This window comes from Haemaphysalis longicornis, unplaced genomic scaffold, assembly GCF_048455015.1.
Source record: "Haemaphysalis longicornis isolate Haplotype H1 unplaced genomic scaffold, Haemaphysalis longicornis Haplotype H1 scaffold_177, whole genome shotgun sequence".
Lineage (NCBI taxonomy): Eukaryota > Metazoa > Arthropoda > Arachnida > Ixodida > Ixodidae > Haemaphysalis > Haemaphysalis longicornis.
This window is the reverse complement of record NW_027526280.1, coordinates 420,934-440,552: the sequence shown is the minus strand read 5'-3', so window position 1 is coordinate 440,552 and position 19,619 is coordinate 420,934. Positions and strand designations below refer to the sequence as shown.

General features: G+C 45.1%; 1 protein-coding gene and 2 pseudogenes across 1 annotated transcript in view; 1 reads left to right on the top strand and 2 right to left on the bottom strand.

Moving 5' to 3' along the window:
* LOC144166527 (uncharacterized) overlaps window positions 1-19,619 on the bottom strand; it is a 41,536-nt gene that overhangs the window by 6,550 nt on the left and 15,367 nt on the right. The gene's annotated exons all lie outside the window — the stretch shown is intronic.
* Window positions 431-2,216, bottom strand: LOC144166522 (uncharacterized; annotated as a pseudogene).
* On the top strand, window positions 14,004-15,946 carry LOC144166524 (uncharacterized; annotated as a pseudogene).

The following is a 19,619-nucleotide window of genomic DNA, read 5'->3' as shown; positions in this document are numbered from 1 at the left end:
TGAACATCTGACTCCCTATGTCTTTCTGTCTTCTTTTTCTGCAATTCCTCCCTAAAGACCCTGAAGGAATTGCAAACCATCAGCACTATCTTGTCAGTAATTTCATTGATTGATTGATTGTAGGGTTTAACGCGCCGACGCAACGCAGGCGATGAGGCGCGCCGTAGTGGAGGGCTCCGGATTAATTTTGACCACCTGGGGATCTTTAACGTGCGCCGAAATCTCGTACACACGGGCGTTTTTGCTTTTCGCCTCCATCAGAAAAGCGGCCGCCGCGGCCGGGAATCGAACCCGCGACCTCGTGCTCAGCAGCGCAACGCCTTAGCCACTGAGCCACCGCGGCGGGTTGTCAGTAATTTCAACTTTGTCCCTACGGACTGCTGCCAACACAGCATCGCACACTAGTCGCCGTGCTAGGAGTGAGTCTTCTTTCAATTTTTCCACAAGGCATTCTGAGTTGACTGAGAAGCCTTTCTTGATTGATTGATTGATTGATTGATTGATTGATTGATTGATTGATTGATTGTAGGGTTTAACGCGCCGACACAACGCAGGTGATGAGGCTTGCCATAGTGGAGGGCTCCGGATTATTTTGCACACCTGGGGATCTTTAACATGCGCCGAAATCAGGTGCGCACGGGCGTTTTTGCTTTTCGCCTCCATCAGAAAAGCGGCCACCATGGCCGGGAATCGAACCTGCGTCCTCGTGCTCAGCAGCACAACGCCTTAGCCAGAGAAGCCTCTTCCTACAGCAGCACTGCTGTCAGACAAGCAAAGGATGATCTTGATAAAAGACGGCAGCTCTTTGTGATCATACGAGCAGAGATCTAGCCACAGAACGTCCAGCTTATGTTCTTTCCTGTAAAAATTTTTCAGTTTTCTCCGGTGAGGCTCAGTTAACAGATCTGTGTGCACGAACGATGGGCCCATCCTGCTTGTAAACCAGTCAGCCACTGGTGCTCTGAAAGCACTTCAAGTGCGAGGGTCAATCATTTTGGACCAGGCTCCGGAGACAGGCACCCCTAGTTAGTTCATACTTCAATAATGACCTCTCCACCACCTTTTGACCGCACACTAACAAAGGAAACACAGCCTTTCTTGAATTGGAGCAAGGCAAGCTGTGGCAGTTTAAGTACCTTGCAGAGCTCGTTCTTTGCAGCAAACCCAATGTTAAAGGCAGCTACAAGTACACAGTTCTCGGGTTTTCCCAGGTAAACCTTCAGTAACTTTTTTCTTTCTTGAAAATTCTTGCAAGCAGCGACTGTAGGATTGTCTTCAGTACCGTTGAAAGGAAGGTAACCACTGGCTTGTTGGTCTGGAATTCTGCCAAAAATGGTTCCAGTTCCTCATAAATCGACAGCACGAAGGCTACCTCTGCTGGCAACAGCTGATCACCAACTGCATTCACAACGGCGCTGTAGCTGAAGCACATCTTCCACTTGTTTGCCTTCACAGAGCACTCTACGAACTTCGCAAGTTTTGAAGCCCTGGTGATCATCCTCCCATTTTCGAGCTACCCGACTCCACAGAACTTGAGAGAAAGTAATACACTCCCAGTAAAGTTGACGTAGTCGGCACAACAAGCAGGCACACATTTGAACAGGCCGTAGCTGCTGTGAAGAAATGCCATCACATTCAAGCCAGTTACAGCGTGGCCTGCTTTGTACACCCCATTCATTGCATGCAACCCACCACTTCCAATATCTAGGATAGTGTGACTCTCATCTGATTCCTTCAGTTCCTTCTTCAGTGACCTTACGAGCTTCATGTTCACATTCGGCCCATCCATTGAAACTTGTAGTATCTTGGCTTGCTTGCTAGATCTCTTCTGGGGCCTTCCTGAATGCAGCTGCCCGATTGTCCACACAGTTGTGCCTGAACAAGCATGAAGTGAGGTACTGCATTCTCAGTGTCATCAGTAGTGTCATCTCAATATTGGACAAGCACATCCATCTAATGCTTCTGGGTCACTCTGTCTTGCACCATGTCAAACGAAACGACTACGAATGGCACACAGGCCAGGCTTGATAGTAGCTTATTCTGAAAGTAAGGCTGGTATTGCAAGTTGTATACCTCACCCTTTCCTTCCCAGCTGAAGTTCTGGAGCAACTTCACATCCCGGAAACATAAGAGGGAGGAGTGAGGCCGCCGCCACTGTTGACTGAAGGAATCCATGAGTCGCAGCCACGTTTAAGCACCATCTCGACCTTTGTCACAGCACTCTTCAAAAAAAAAAAAAAAAAGCGTCCATTGATGTCTTTGCACTTGTGGTGGCTGCAGGCTCCTCGGGTGCACAGGTGCAGTCTCCACTACATTGGGCCAAAAAATGTTTGTTGCTGCCGTAAAAAAGGATAACATTCCAGTTTGCGAAGCGCTTGATTGAGACTTCAAAGCAGCAAGATGCTCTCTGCTGGACGTGTGACTGGAAACTGCCGTGTTTCCCATGTTGCTCAAATAAAATGTTTTGCAGCAGCACATTGTGCACCAAGCACTGTGAGGATCACTCTACACGGGCTTAATCCAGCTTGCATGTTCCAAAATGTCCGGGTCCGTCCAGTCCGGAGGAGCAACTTCTTGCCGCCAACATCGTCCCTGAAAAGACTTCACTCGTGAGAACACGATGCAAACACAACGTCAACGAAAGGTTCCATCATTCCAGAAAGACGACTGGGGGCAAAAACAACAAAAACGCATACCGAGCACACCCAGCGTGCACTGCTCAAGGTTGCCAGGTCCCCGGAGAGAAGAGGCCAAACTTGTCAACCCTGGCACTGCTAGCAGCCCCACAGGCTTGGATTGGATTTGTCCGCGTTGGCTGTTCTCTTTGCAACAATTCGGGTGAGCCGAGTCCGCACTCCACTCTACACAAAATTTATTCTTTTTTCACTTTATGACGTTTACGGGTCATTTTCCCTGACTGGGGGTTAGCTTTTTGACAATATTCCCCGACTATTCCCCAATTTTTCTCGGTAGATAACATTCCCCAGACAAGTCCCGCTTTTCCCAGCTGCTAGACACCTTGTTGGCACATGGGCGTTTCCGCTTTCTGTCTCCCCTAGAAAAGCAGCCACTGTGGCCAGGTTCGAACCCACATCCTTGGGTTCAGCAGCACAACACCTTAGCCACTGAGCCACATCAGCAGGTGCAGATACAACATGTTCAATGCACACGAAATTGACACAGCTGCCCCCTTTGCTATCCTATCACAGAGTCAACTGTTTGGAGACCGCTACCAGCTATAACTCCAAACGAGAAATGCCAGACATGTGCACATGGATTTTCTTTTTTTCTCCTAATCTCTCTAGGCAAGCCACTGGTTTCCAGTTGGAAAGTGTCACCTGGTAGGCAAGGTGTGAGAAACAACGTGTTCAAGTACTACCAGAGTACAGAGCGGAACACCCGCTCAAGATTTGGAGACACATACGAAAACATATCAGGTGCTTGCTTCTTCGAAATAGACAGGTCTTGCTCACTAGACCACAGAAATAAAAACGGCAGCAGCTTTGCACTGTCAGCAAATGGTCCGTGATGTTTCTTTACAGAATTCAGGAAATACATTTGCATTACCCTGCCCACTTACCATTTGCCACTGACAGACAGACAATATAAAAGCGTTCAAAGGAAAATCACCCTAGTGCACGGCAAGGGACGGAAAACTAACATTGACACACTCTGCTCTCACGGCAAACAAGTAGCGGAAATAAAAAAAAAAAAAAAAAATGTCGTGAGACTTGTTTTAAGGGGCCATGAAGACAAAATACAACTTTGTTCATTTTGAAAAGAAAAGAAAAAAAAAAGCCTTGGGAAACTCGTTCAGCTCATTCCAAATATGACAGATGCCTTCTTAAACAAAAAAAACCAAAACGCAAGAAATATAGAAACACTTTCAAATTTCATGCTACAGCAACGTAACATGGGCAGGAGTGACATCCCGATTTTTTGCAATTGTAAGTCGACTTGAATGTAGGTCAACCCCCCTAAAATTGCATCCCTTTCAAAAAAAAAAAAAAAAAACCATATGAGCACAGAAAGCAGCCCATTTGAACGCTGCTGTGAATGAGCACCGAGAGAGTTCTTGAAGCCCAGGGCACTCATGACAGACGGGACGATTCAGCACAACATAGAAGTGACACAAGCACGCGGCAACGCAGCCGCCTAGAAAATCGTATCGCAAAGAGAAGCTCTTCCGTCAACTATCAATACCTTCCATATGGCGGCTCTTTCATCAATGATCGATGCTCGCACAAGAGCCGTACGCTCGTGGTACGCGTAGTAGATGTTAAAAAAGAAAAGATTTTGTATAAGCACACGGAATAACCATGCATTGTGGGTTGAACGGGAAACTTTATTCCCAGTCACGAGAACACATTCACTGCGAGATGACAACCATCGAAGCTACTGGCAGCAGCCACTCCCGCGCGATATCGAAACAAACAACATGGCGGCTGACAGAAGCGGCCGCTCGCGATTTTCTTTTATTCGTGAGTACGTTACTCACATTCAAGAAGCGTTTTGCACGCCTCTAATAAACAAAAGGAGTATTACCGAATTTTTTGAGTCAATGCACGGCTCTGACGTAGGCACAATCATATCACATTCGGTACACTTCCGAACGCGCTGGTGGAAGGTTAGCCACTCTAGGTACGGTGGACAAAGGGCATAGACTGGGAACGCCAACTTTCAAAGTAGGCATCACCTTTATTGACGCCAGAATGTATGCAATGGTAAACACTACGCTTCGACCGTAACCACTGAAACAAGGGTGTTACGCTTTCTCCAGTTCGTAGCACACCTGATTTCTTATTTTTCTTGGCGTTACAAGTGGCCCAAAGTTCGATTTCAATTCTACCCCCAACATTGGATTGTAAAATTTCAAAAAAAAAAAAATAATAATAATAATAAAAAAAATGAAAGGGTTGAACTACAATATTATTATCCAATGGTGCGGTGCAAATACGGTATTGTGTGCCAGCACTATAAAACACAGTTACCAGTGTGCTAAATGCATGTTACTACATTCAAGTGATACGATCAAATGCAACTAGAGGCACCACTACAATCCCGCAGTCATGTTTCTTGGCAATGACTTGCATTGGAAGCCAAAAATCACACAAGATTTTGTGACGTCATATAGAAACTGCCGAAGTGGATGGTGAGTCACCACCACTTCAACTGTTTTTCTTTATATCCCCACTGCTTCTTTGAAGTCTGTGATAGAATTGGCATCATTGTTCTTGGGACAAAGCAGCCTTCTTAACAAAGTAAACTGGTATGCTATTTTCACACCACACGATCTATCACTGCAAACATGCACCGCGGTCTTCACTAACAGAGATGGGCTTTCCCGCACCGCACTGGTGACATGTGGCCAAACGGCAAAAGAAACCACAGCTCCATTCAGTGCAAAAAGCTGACAAAGAAAAGAGAGAGAGAAAGGGGGGGGAGATGACAGTTCCTGCTTTTCGTGCTGAACGAAGCCATGGATCACCAGCATCAACTAGCCCAAACCCACACCACAATAGGCAAGCGGAAGGTGTTTTTGGGGAGCACCTCTTTTTTGGCATAGGGCCCCATCCGTTCTCCTGCTTCTCTTTTCGCATTCCAATAACGTGGTCCCACTCAAACTGCCCTGTTCCACACTCTAAATAAGAAAGCCTAACTGCATACTTACACAGTCATCAAATTTCAAATCAGATGATGCACCACACGTCTTTTTTACGCTCGTAATGCCCCTTTATTTTCCATATAAGGCACCGGCAAGACACAACCCGTGTTTTTTTTTTTATTTATTTATTTATTTAGATAAGTGCCCACAAACAGCATGACGCCTTCAGCGTGGTGCACAGATGAAACAAGGGAAAGGATAGAAAAGGGAGATGTGTACAATGGGGAAAAAAAGAGTATAGTAAAAATAACATCAATGGATCAAACATTATGAGGCTGACTCATACGATTCTACAACGCAAAAGAAGACACACAGAACACACTCAGAAGATGTGTACCATAGCGAAAAAAGAGCATGAGAAATGAAAATAACCTGAATGGAACAAGCATTACATGGCTGACTCGCCTGATTTTACAACACATAAGTACACACTCAGGCTTTAGATGAATTTTTAACAGCTTGCACAAAAGTGCTGTAACGATCAAAGATACTCAGATCAGGCACTTCAAGTGAGTTGTAAAGGAGTTGCATTCTCTGGACAGGACTTTTATGATTGACGTCAGGATAAAATAGCGGCGAGGAACGGCATCGTGTGGGGACATGAAAATTGATGGAAGTTAGCAAATCAGCAGAGTCAACAGCTCCATGAATGAGCTTGTGAAGAAAGCACATATCGAGGAGTGTTCTTCTGTCACTCAGTCTGCTTAATCCAGTGTGGTCAAGTATTCTGTCATACGTGTAATATATTTTCCTAAAAAGGTAACGATCACAATAGATTCTAACAAATCTCATCTGGACTCGTTCCAGAGACAGTGACAAGTATTGAGGAACAGAGTTCCATACAACCGAGCAGTACTCTAGCCGGGAACGTACAATAGCCCGAAACAGGGACAAATAGCAGGTAGGATCAGTGAACTCTTTCGTGACACGTGTTACGAGTCCAAGGGATTTCATTGCATCGCTGGCTGTTTTTTCAATGTGGTGTTTAAAACTTAGTGATGAGTCAATGTGCACACCCAAGTCCCGCACTGTTGACGCTCGAGTAATGGAACCCCCATGCAGCTTATACAAAAATTGAATCGGCACCTGTCGACGATGGTATGATATCACATTGGTCTTTGATGGGTTGATGCAAAGCATATTTGCTGAACACCATGCTGACACGGTGTTGATGTCATCTTGTAGAAGAGAGCACTCGCTAGCCCTGTCTATAGGCCGAAAGATCTTAATGTCATCAGCAAAGAGGAGCATTTCAGAGTGTTGCATGCGCTCAGCCAAGTCATTGATAAAAATCAAGAACAACAAGGGGCCCAGGTTGCTTCCCTGAGGCACTCCAGAAGTTGAGCGAAATTCACCAGAGAAACAGCCCGAAACTCGTACAACGTTTGTACGGTTAGACAAGTAGCTTTCAAAAAGCATCAAGTACATCTTACATATTCCATAGTTGTCCAGTTTCTGTAACAGCAAGGAGTGTGACACAGTGTCGAATGCCTTTGACAAATCAAAGTAGATTACATCAATTTGGTGTCTTGAATGCACTGCAGGGACCACTTTGCTAAGAAAAGCACACAGATTTGTCACAGGTGAACGATGAGGAATAAAGCCATGTTGTTGTGTACACAGCTTCTGGGAGAAGTAAGAGTAGAGACGGCTGTACAAAATAAGCTCCAGAACTTCGGACAGAGAGCAAATCAGTGACACAGGTCGATAATTGACCACAAGGGAAGGGTCGCCAGACTTAAATATGGGTGCAACAATTGAGTGTTTCCAAGTGGTTGGAAAGACTCCAGATTGTATACAGAGGTTGAAGATGTGTCTCAATAAGGGTGTAAGTATCGGTCCGCAGCCCTTAACAATGAAGCTAGGGATGCCGTCGTGGCCACGTGATTTTTTGGCCTTCATTTTTCTAAGGGCTTCACGAATTTCCGTCTCTGTCACTGGCGTTGCCGCCAGGCAGTCTGCCTGTAAGGTCTTATCTGCATAGTCAGTGTTGCCAGTATTACCAGCTGAAAAACTGGAGCTGAAGTGGCTAGCCAACAGGTTGGCAATTTCTGTTGCGTTGGTACATGCCTTGCCTGCAGCTGTGTGGATCGTTGAAATTTTAGATGATCGTGAGCCATAACTGTGCATGAACCTCCAGAACTGTTTGGGGTCCTGCCTCAAAGATGTTTCAACTCTGTCAATGTAGGCTTGCCTGTCCCGTTTCAACAGCTGCTTGGCCTGTCTTCTACAATCGCTGAACATTTCATACGCTGTTGGGCAGCCTGATACTTTATGAAGGTGGTGCAGGTGTGCCTTTCGCTCGAGACACTGTCGCAGCTCTTGAGAGAACCAAGCCGGATACACGGATGGACGGGAAGTGCGTTGCGGGATGAACCTGGCCATTGCGTCTTGTAGTGCAGCAGTCAATTTGGCCGTGGCCGATTCTGCACAGTGGTCGCTGAGCACGTCTGACCAGTCGTAGTCCCTTAGGAACACATACAGGCCGAGGTAGTCCCCACGGTCAAATTGAAACTTAGTTTGTGCACGAGGAACGTGCCTCACCACTTTCAATGAAAACACTATCTCTAAACTATCTACCCGTGTTAGTGGAGCACATGCCCTCTGGACACAATCATCAGGAGAGGATGTTAGTATGACGTCAAGAAATTTTCCCTGGTGGTTTGGGCAAGTGTTTTTTTGATATAGGCCATGAAACATGATGAAGTCTAACATAAAAGATGCTTTCGGGCGTGACGCAGCAGCAACCTCGTGAACACCTGTAGCTGCCCAATCCATCCCAGGCAGGTTAAAATCACCACAAATGCGGACATTATATTTTGAAAAGTCTACAATTTGCTCAAGGCTCTGAAAATGGTTGATGAATTTGGTAGCATCATAAAGAGGTGGAAAATAATAATTTCCCAGTAAATAGCTGGCGCCATTTCTGGCGGATACCTCAATCCAAACACTTTCCTCGTAAAGCTCTAGATCACCTCTACGGTGCACGTTAAGCGAGCTGTCCACCGCGATTAGCACACCCCCTCCTCTTTTTTGCTTAGTCGCGGCATAATTGCGGTCACGGCGGAAGACTGTGTATCCAGGTGTGAAAAATTGAGCACATGCGCAGGAATCGTCCAGCCACGTTTCCGTGAGGCATATAATGGGATAGTTGGTGGTGGCTACATTAGAGTAAAATGCGTCGGCCTTCGTTCGTAGGCCGCGGACATTCTAGTAATAGATGGTGCAAGTAGGGTCCGACATGCTTATTTAGAAGTGTCTTTCTGCTGTACATCCTGCCGGCCATGCAGCGTTCCGAAGAAAGGGCGAAAGAGACAGCCTTCGGGCCATGCCTCGGGCGTGTTGATGCCGTCGAAATGTTGCTCCTCGATCGCAACATGAAACGAAGAGTAGCTGGGATGCCGAGATGGTAGCTGAGTGCACGTCACTTCAACGCCGTTTAAGAGGTCTTTCAACGACGAAGTCAAGTCCACTGTCGTGGTGCCGGGAGCCAGGCGCGTCACGAAGAGTGCACGTTGTCGCGGGGGTCGCACGACCGCCGCGAGAGTCGACTTTGAGCTGTGGCCGACATTAGGCCTAGCACGTCTTCGGCGCTGAAGCCGGAAGCCGTCGTCGTCTTCGGGGGCCTCAGCTGACTCTGGCGGAGGTGCCTCGTGTTTAGAGGCCGTTCGATTAGCACCTGGAAACTGCGAGGGCCTCGTCAACAAGGGAGGCGCCGCGCCTTCCCTCTTGTCAGTCGCCGCATACTTTCGTGGGGCGGTTGGCACGCTTTGTTTGTCATCCGACTTCAGCACGGTCGAATAAAATTGTGTGCCGGCTAGACCCTGTGGGTCCACACGATTCACGCTCACCGCTGTGCGTAGAAGCTCCGAGTTTCGAGAAAGATGGAGCTGCAATGAGGCAAAGTTGGCTGCGGAGTTCACTTGTAGCTTGCGTAGCAGCTCGGTCGTTCGCTCAGTTTGTTGCCGGAGCGACGCGTTGTCGGCTCGCAATTCACCGACCTCGGCCGTAAGGCTGTCAATCTTCAAACACAACTGTTGTATCATCGACGCAAATTCGCCGTTCGGCAATACGGGTGCAGCGTCGTCGCCGGTGTTGGGTCGCGCCACTTCGAAGCTGGCGGTACGTTTGGTGGCCATCGAGGCGGCGTCTCGTTCGCACGCTTTGCACACATATGCACTCACGCCGGTCGTCATCAACTGATCGTAGGCGTTGCAGACGACGTTAACGCATTTGCAGTGGAAGTGCATGTTGCATTTGCAGCACTCGATATATTGTTGGCGGCCGACAATCGACTCGGAGCATTTTCCGCACACACACTCCGGCGGCGCCATCTTGAATGGTTCATACTCTTAGGCAACACCGCAATAATGCTGTCTTAACAAAAGTGCATTGACACTGCACACTGGCAAAGGTAGTTTGCCTGCCATGCACGTTTACCATGTTCCCGTCTGGGTCAATTCTGGTTATGGCCTCAAGTAATTTCATACATATACATTAGTCATGAAATTCCCTATGCAGAAAGGATTTTGTGGGGGACGCAAGTGTCTTTTTGAAAGTAAAATTCCCACGCTGTTAGTGCGGGGAAAGGGATACATGAGCAAAAGGTGGAAGATATGTCATGAGGGCATGCTGAGAGGGTTCACGAATCAGGCTAGATGAGGCTAAGTGGTTTGCCCTATGCACCAATCTTCTTTTCCTAGAGCTGACAGGAAGGCACATGAAACTGCCATGTACATCTTGTTCATCACGGAATTGTGCTGGTCATTTAGCTTGCCAGAATATGCAGCTATACCCTAACTACAGTAATACACTGGCGAACGTGTGATGACGATCTACACATGAGATGCAAGGCGCCCAGTATAAAATTTAATGCCATAAAAAAAGCTAGCAGTAGCAGGGAACCTTCTCTAAGTATGTTCTATGCCATAGGAAAATTCTGCAAACCCTCTTCAACAACCGTTTTATTTTTCTAGATGTTAGTTACTGAAACATGGCTGAGAAACTCAATTTGAGTTTTCTGATTAAATTTGCTAAATATTAGCTTCGATTCGCACCTATTCAAACAAAATCGTTCTTCACTTTGTATTGGCTTCGAAAGCAGAAATCCTTATTCGCACACCCCCAGTATACTTGCTATTCATATTTGACATTTGTACATGACCACATTATTTTTTTCTTTCCTCTCATTATGCCTGTTCTTTTTTCCACTTCTTTTCTTCACTTGTTAGTTGCTCCTAGCATAATTGTTACTTGCTTTCACTCTTTAACTCTTTCATTACCGCGGGCAATTTGCCAATTTTGAGGGGTCTAACAAAACATTTTTTTTGCGCTATACTTATTGGTTAGGCACACATTGCAGTGTCATAAAATGCTGATGATTCCACACGCCTTCCAACGACAGCAGTTTTAATTATGTTTTCATAAATAATCATTGCAAAAAATATTATCGAATTCGAAATTTTTGGCCAGGTGTCGAAGAAGATAAAAAAAGGTAAGTTGTGTACAATAAACCACCAGTAGTAGAAAAATTTAGAATATACATTTTGTAGGTAAACATTTCAAAAACCCGTCCTTGAAAAAAAAATTGAGTTGTGCGGCACAATTTGTCAGATATAAAAAAAATGTTACCCCGCGTGGTGCCCATGCCTTGTGGTGAAGCCCAACCACTATTTTAAATTTTGCTATCTTGGTTGATTCTCTAGACGAAATCTGGTGGTTTGACATTATTAAGGCCCCCAATTAGCCTCCACGTGATGTAAAAACACCTTGTCAATGATTATGACCAGCACAACATTGAAGACAAGCAAGCGATGCGAAAAAATCCGCTTGGTGTTGAAAACCAAACTCTTTGGTGGATGCTTCTTGATGTTCTGATGATCACTTACCAGTCAGAACTTTCATTTGCAGTTCATCATCATTTTCTGATTCGCTATGGTAGCCCTGCTTGCAGGAATAAGGTACGATGCGCTAAAATCGTGCCCAGCAAGTTTTCACCAAGCCGCCGTCGTGCTATGAAGTGAGTTCAGCACTACGAGCCTTCTACATTGCAGCACCATCTAACAATTTTGAAAAGAAACAAATACAAGGCTGTTGGAGACTGTCAGAATAAACAGTTTTACTAAGCAGCAACACTAGACCTCCGGAAATACCCTCGTATGAAACAAACTGGCCGGTGAACAGCTGGCGCTGTTCAAGGCTAATTGGAAGCGTTCTCCTCGTCTGTACTGATACCCGACGACTTGGTGTTATCTTTTGACTTTCAGCAGAAGCTGCTATCACAGAAGTAAAGCGTAGATAAAGTGGAAGCACGAGTGGCATGCTTGTTTCGAGGAACAGTAGCGGGCAACGGAGGCGCCACGGCAAATGAGCTTGTAGTTGGGTAACTGCGTATTAGCGTCAAATATGAATTTCACAATGCAAAAACGAAATCAAAACTGGGAAACTAGTTGAAAATGCCAGGCACACTTGCTAGACATGCGGGGACCATCAGAAATAACCTTTGGCAGAATAAAGCTGCCCTTTCTCCGAACCAAAGACCACTAGAGAATAGCTGGTGTCATTTTCAAGTAATTATCACCTCTCAGCGCTGTTGGATTACTAAGCTGACAACACTTGCCAGAACCCTTTTGACAAAAAAATATTATGGTAATGCAGCCTAACCACAATCTGCACCCTTTTTTGTCAAGTGCAACAGCCACGCCCCCTTCCTCAAAAACACACGCAGCTCAGCTCGCGAAAAACACCGTCAAAAATTGTAATGTCGTCAAAGTGGGAAAATTTAAACTGATTCTAAAAGTGCAGTGCCTAGACTAACCACTGGATGCATTAGGTGTAGAAGAAACGACTACAACATGTCGAAATAGACAACATAAATCATCGATCACCAGTGATCGATTTGAATAGGTGTGGTAACAAAAGAGCTAAAGGGTTCAGCATAGTGTCTGAACCTACCACTCCTGTTTGGACCACCCAAGGCCTACAGTACTGTACAGATAAATTCTGGTAACCTGATGCATTTGCTGGTAACGTATGAAAAACAGTTTTCCAAATATACAGCGTGTTTCCTGCCTAACAGCACTTCTTGTTTCCATGTTGCCCAATCCCTACACACAGCGAGCAATGGCAGCCGTACCACGATTAACACTTTCCTGCCCACGAGAAAAGCAGTGGTTTTGGGTAGTCTACAAAATTTTTTTTACCGATCGCTAAAAGAATGTAACACGTAAGTGTATGGTATTGAAATGTAGGAGGGTAAAATTTCCTTTGGAATGGTAATTGTTTCAAACAGGAATATTTAGGTGAATAAAAAAAAAAGCTGCGTGGGAAAATTTTGTGACAAACAAAAAATAAGCAAAAACAGCGCACAGAAAAAAAAACACAAAAATACGAAGATATACATTTTGTGTGCATACTGGCAATTCAAAACTCCTGCATATCTCACTGTACACGCAGACTATTAAGAAACTCAAGCAACAGAGCAGAGAACTTGAAGAGAGCACCCTCGTGAACAATTTCGAATCCCTGCCACCGAAGCAGAGACTTGCCGTAATCTCACCGCAAATCAGTCAAAGGAATGTGGTATAACCAGAATTGGTTGTTGGAATGCTTGATAATGCAAACGAAAAGCCTAAGACTATACGAGCATGTTCAACAGGAAGGCATACTGATGCTTTCAAGGTGAAGTCGTTTGAAGGTGTACATGCGCAGGTACAAAAATAGGTTTGGATTCAAGTGTGCTATCCTCGCAGGCATTGCAAGGAAAACAAACAAAATCCATGGATGAATTCAAATGTCACAGTGGTTTCATTGTCGACAAAATGAAGCCGTCTGAGTGCCTAAACATTCCCGAAGGAGGGAAAGTGAATGGGCTGGTCGATTTGGGAAAATTCACATCGAAAAGCGACAAGCATGTCCCCCGCGACCATGCTCTCATGATCATGTTTCAGCCTGTTGCTGGTTCTTGGCATAAAATACTTGGAGTTTTCGCTTCTAGAGGAAATGTGAAGGCTGCACTTCTGTCAAAGATATCGCTAGAAGCTGTGTTGGTGGCAGAGAAAGCTGGGCTGAAGGTCGACTACACCATGGCCGATGGGGCTCCATGGAATCGCTCTATGTGGCACTTCGGGAAATCCGGCTCCGTGGCATCCATAAAGCCACGTGTGTACCCCACCCCAAAGAAACGGGAAGAGGCCTCTTCATCTCTGATTTCCCGCACTTGGTGAAATGTGTTCAAAATGGCCTTTTCAGCGGAACATACGATACGCCTGAAGACGTTGATTTCGAGCACATAAGAACGGAGCACAATGAAGATAAAAGTGCAGCCACGCTTAAAGTGATGCCAAAAATTACAGCTGCTCACATGAATCTCAACAACTTCGAAAGGATGAAAGTAAATCTGGCTTTTCCCCTTTTCAGTCTGCAAGTGCTTCAAGGCCTGTTCTACAAGAGCGAAATAATGAAGCATGGCAGTGACCCTGCACCAACCGAAGCCTTTGTCCTACTCATGTGGAAGCTAATACAACCCATGACAGCAAATGTGCCATTGGAAGGGCTTAAACCTGGTTCTACACAAGAGAGCCACATTAAGGATGTGCTGGAGTATCTTAACCAGTGAGAGGCTCATGCGGCAACTTCACAAGTGCAATTTCTTTCAACACGCACTGCCGAGGGTTCAAGGGTCACCCTTGAAGCTACACTTGACCTCTTGAAGTACCTTCATGACAACTGCAGATTTATGTACCTTCTCACATGCTGGCTCAGCCAGGACTGCCTGGAGAAACTGTTTGGCATCATCAGGCAATTTTCTGGGTGCAACGACCATCCTACTGCTGCCCAGTTTTTGCTGACGGTGGACTGCCTCAGCTTTGATGACTTGGTTAAAGCTCCTCCCAGTGGAAACCGTGAAGGGGTGAACTGACATTTCTGCTGAGCAGTGAGAATGCAGTTCTTGAACTAGACGCCCTTTTGGACAGCGGAAAGATTGACAAAGCATCGGACTTACTAAAGAAGTCCGCAACACTCCTCGACCATGACTACCCGAAAAAGATGAGTGACTCCCGCCTCGTCTATTATATGGTGGGCTACGTTGCACGCAAAACGGTTTTGAAGAATGCCTGCAAAGACTGCTTTGATGAGCTCCTCGCTTCTGCTGACCAAGCCGACAAACAGTTGGCCCCCGTCTCCTACATAACGCCCGACGCAGTGGCCGTCAGCTTTGTTCGGAAGCGGTGCACTGACTGCGCACAGGTATGTATGCTCTTGCAACACATTCCCATTTTTGTACCGCTGCTGAACAGAGTTGTGTCTGTTTTGCCTAGTGTGATTCGTTGTGCTGGGTACCTTCACTGCAATGCGAGGAAGATGAGTACTCGCGGGGCGAAAAAGGTAGCTGATGGTGGCGAAGTTAACCTTAAGCAAGAGTTTGATGATTTCTGAAAGGAGATGATTGATCAGTCTCGTGAGCTGAGAGATAGCGTAAAATATTGCAGTGACACTTGCAATGAGGTGACAAGGACGAACAAAGATGTGCAAGCTATGGTGAAGGAAATAAAGGAACTAATAGCCAGCAATCAAGCATTAAAAAAAAAGAGAACCGCAGGCTTACGCAGCGAGTGGAAGAACTCTAGCAGCACAGCAGAGCTAACAATTTGGAAGTAAAAGGTATACCAGCCGACCAGGATGCCCAAGAAATGGTTCTGAAAATGCCTTAAATAGTCAGCGAGCCAGTCACTAAAGACGACATTGGGCCTCTTCGATTTTCCACTTCTGGCTCCCCGCGGGCTGCCCGCGGGTAGTCCGAGGATTCCCCGAAGCCATAGGGATACACGGGAAAATCGAATGTTGGACTGCTTCTCGGGGAGTCCGCGGTGAGCCCGAGACTGTAAATCGAAGAGGCCCATTGATGTGTGCCTCAGGGTTCCTACCGCGAAACAAAACGAGTCAAATATAACTACGCTTTGTGCGTCAAGAGAAGCACAACTCTTTTCTTTCCAAGGCCAAAAAAATGTGGATCACAACAACTGAACTCGGCTGCACCGAAAAGGCTCCCATTTACATAAATGAACACTTGACGAGGCAAAACAAACAGCTTCTCGGTGCAACGGTTGCAGAGAAGAAACAAGCCGGGTGGAAGTACGCATAGGCAAAAGACGGCAAAATCTTCGCACGCAGAGAAGATAAGACGCCGATGCTCCGGATTCATGCCCTAAGATGTCGAAAAGATTACTTTGACCTCATGAGCCCCTGGCTTTTTCTTTATAGGGCAGTGGGACCTTCTGATCTGCAAACTAATGAAGTGCAGTAAAGCTTGATGTTGGGCTAGTTGGCGTAACATGCTTTTGAAGGTACGTTGCGCTTGTTGTGAACACAGTAACGGACACTGGAAAGTACGTTTTTTTTCCCGTGTCTGTCTCTGTGTTCACAACAAGTGCAACGTACCTGCAAATGCAATCCAATAATGCAAAAAAGAGTATTTGCATTCTTCATGTCAATGCGCGTTCATTAGAAAACAAGCACGAAAGTCTCGATCTACCGTATTTACTCGCATAATCCTCGCACTTTTTTTTTGGAAAAGTCAATGCTAAGTTAGGGGTGCGAGAATTATGCGGGGAAAAAAAAATAATCCGGTGCACAGTGTTGCCAATCTGCCTCCTGCCAATCCCGCTAAATGTAGCGGTCGTTTTTTGTACATGTAAGCTCAGTGTTGTCAACAGCAGCTATTTCTTTTTATTTTATTATTTGCAACGTAAACAGTCTCCCGTCGATCAGCGATCATGAAATTGCCGCCTTTGCTTTCTGGCGCGCACCCTATCTCGTCGTCGTCATGTGCGTGCCCAACCCCAGTAACGCACATAGAAGCCGCGGTGACGCCGAAGTGCCTGCCTGCGGCGCGGTTGCCGTGTTCGATCGCGTACTCTATCGCTTTCAATTTGAAAGCGGCACCAAGCACAAAACAAAAAGATCAAAAAGTTCTCAAAATGGCAGCGAGCTATCCACCGTTGACGCGACCTGACGCGACTGCTGCTCAACGACGGGCCCACGACGGCGACACGACAGCGGGCTGCGCGAACGCCGTCTAGTTGCGCGTACGCGAAACCGGCTCAAGAACAGTGTGAGCGGCGTGTTAGGGCGCCTGTTAGATCCTCCCTGTTCTGTGCTGTTAGGGAGTAGCCATGCAGGTTATTAGGGCGCCTGGGTGGCCTTGGATACACAGCGCTCTCCGCCGAACGGAGACGCGGCGGGGGAGGGCGCGCGTTGGAGAGCGCGTGCACCATGCGGGTTTCGCGAGCAGGCAACTTTTGCCGCTGCAAAGTTGGGGGTGCGAGGATTATGCGAGGAACCAAAAAATCCAAGTTTTGGTGGCTCACATTAGGGGTGCGAGGATTACGCGAGTGCGAGGATTACGCGAGTAAATACGGTATTAATTGAAAGTTCTGGCATCCCATTTGATACAATTATGGTTTCCGAAACTTGGTATACTAACCATTCCATTCCTTATTCCTACCCTAACTACAAATGTTTTGTTTTGAGTCATCCAGATCAGCGTGGCGGTGGTTTACTGTTATTAATCAAGAAGATGCAGACCCCTCAGATTGTCGAGGAATTTACCGTTTCCAGCATAAATTATGAAATGTTAACGGTTCTAGACGGTTCAAAAATGCTTTCAGTGATTTATCGCCCACCAAATGCAGATCCGCAAGCTTTTTTTTTTTAAACGTTTCTAGATTTTGCATCTATTAACAAATACTCGCTTTTTCTTGGAGGTGATTTTAACATCGACCAGATAAAAACATCCAAACTGGGAAACAAATTCTTATCTATACTTGAATCGTATGGTTTTAAGAATGTAATTACTGTCCCTACTCGCATAACACCATCATGTGAAAGTCTTGTCGACCTCATTATCACACTGGTAATTTCGTTGGGAACAGTGGTACTCTAGCATATGAAATTAGCGACCACCTATCTTTGCGATGATTCATGACGATAAAGAAAAGATAGCGGAAGGAAGGCCTTCAGCACATTATCAAAGCATAACTAGTGTAACACTGAACTCATTTCGTAGGGATATCCTGAATCATAACTGGAATGACGTGATATTAAAAACCGACGCAGACTCAATGTACAATGCTTTATTGTCCGATATTATTAAGATTTATAAAATGCACTTTCCATACGTAACTGCCCCTAAGCTCAAGAAATGTCGCAATCCTTGGATAACGAACTCAGTTTTTCATGAAATAAAGGTCAAGAAGCAATCATACGCTGCATTTGTATGCACAAAGGACTCAGAAAAATGGCATGTTTTTAAACAGGGCTGACGCAAACTGAATGCTGAACTAAGAGCAGCAAAACGCAAGCACTTTTCTGCCTTTTTGACTGTGTATCAAACAACACAGACAAGTTATGGAAGAGGGTTAACTTACTTATACGACCGAACGTTGAGACACCTGTTCAAAGTACAACAGTAAATAATCACATTGTTAAAGGCAAGGAGCTTTCATGTCTACTAAACACATATTTTGCTTCAGTAGGCGACCCAGGCAGCTGTCACATAAGCAATTATCTGCATCTGCATAGAACAGCAAACTTCACTAGCAGTATGTTATTTTTGCCCACCAACGAGACTGAAATTATAAATGCTTTTAAGGGATTTAAAAATTCCAAATCAAAAGATCTCAACGCAGATGGGCCCAGTTAAGTGTGTTATTGACCTTCTAGCTCCGATTCTGAAAATATTGTACAATTTAGCTCTAGAAACTGGCTTCTTCCCCTCTGAAATGCAAAAGGCAAAAGTTATAGCAATATATAAAGGTGGCAAAATAAATAACGTGAGTAACCTTAGACCGATATCTATTTTGCCTATACTGTCCAAAGGTTTCGAAAAAATAACACATTCTCGTTTGAGCGAGTTTTTTATGAAGCATTCACTTCTTTCCACTGATCAATACGGTTTTCAAGGAGGCAAATCTACCAAACTAGCTCTGCTAACAAAAAAAAAGGGCATTTGGGTACATTTGAACGAGAGGCTGTCGTACTGGGGTTGTATATTGATTTCTCTAAAGCATTTGATTGCGTGAATCATAAAATACTACTATACAAATTAGACCAATATGGTGTACGTGGAAAGGCAAACGAACTTCTGGAGTCCTATGTAAAATATCGGAACCAGTATGTTAGTCTGTTAGTTAGTATGTTAATCTGACAAGAAACGTGTAACCACCAGTGTACCTCTGGGGAGCACTCTTGGCCCTCTTCTATTCCTGATACTATACCTAAACGACATTTTTCAACCTTCAGATGACACCCTTTGGATAGGCTATGCAGGTGATACATCAATTCTGTTGTGTGGGGTAGATCAAGATAGCTTAATATGCAGGGCCAATAAAATTCTAGAACGAATCTCCAAATGATGTGAAGAAAACTTTTTGAAAATAATACCAAAAAAACACAGGCAATACTGTGCCAAGCAAAGAATACAGCCTTAAACATAAGATCATGGATATATTTAAATACAGATAATATTGAAATTGTTGATTATGTTAAAATCCTTGGTGTTATATTTTCTGAAAATTTAACTTGGGATTTGCACATTGAACACGTACGCAGCACATTAAAGTTTCTGGAATGTTAATCAGAATTGCGACGTTTTTCCTTTGGCCATAAAACGAGTTTTATATAATGGACTATTTTTACCCACGCTCAATTACTGTCATTTAGTCTGGGCAACTATATCTAAAACAAACAAATAAACTAACAGTGTGTCAAAAACGAGTGATACGAATTATTGTTAACGCCCCCTACAATTCTCATTCACTATTTTTTTCCACTATACAATATTACCAGTAGACTATTTTTACGAATTTTGTCTCACCTGTACATATCGAACATGCATTCGAATGCAAAATAGGCTGTTCACAAATTTATTTAATCTTGTCGAACGCCACTATGA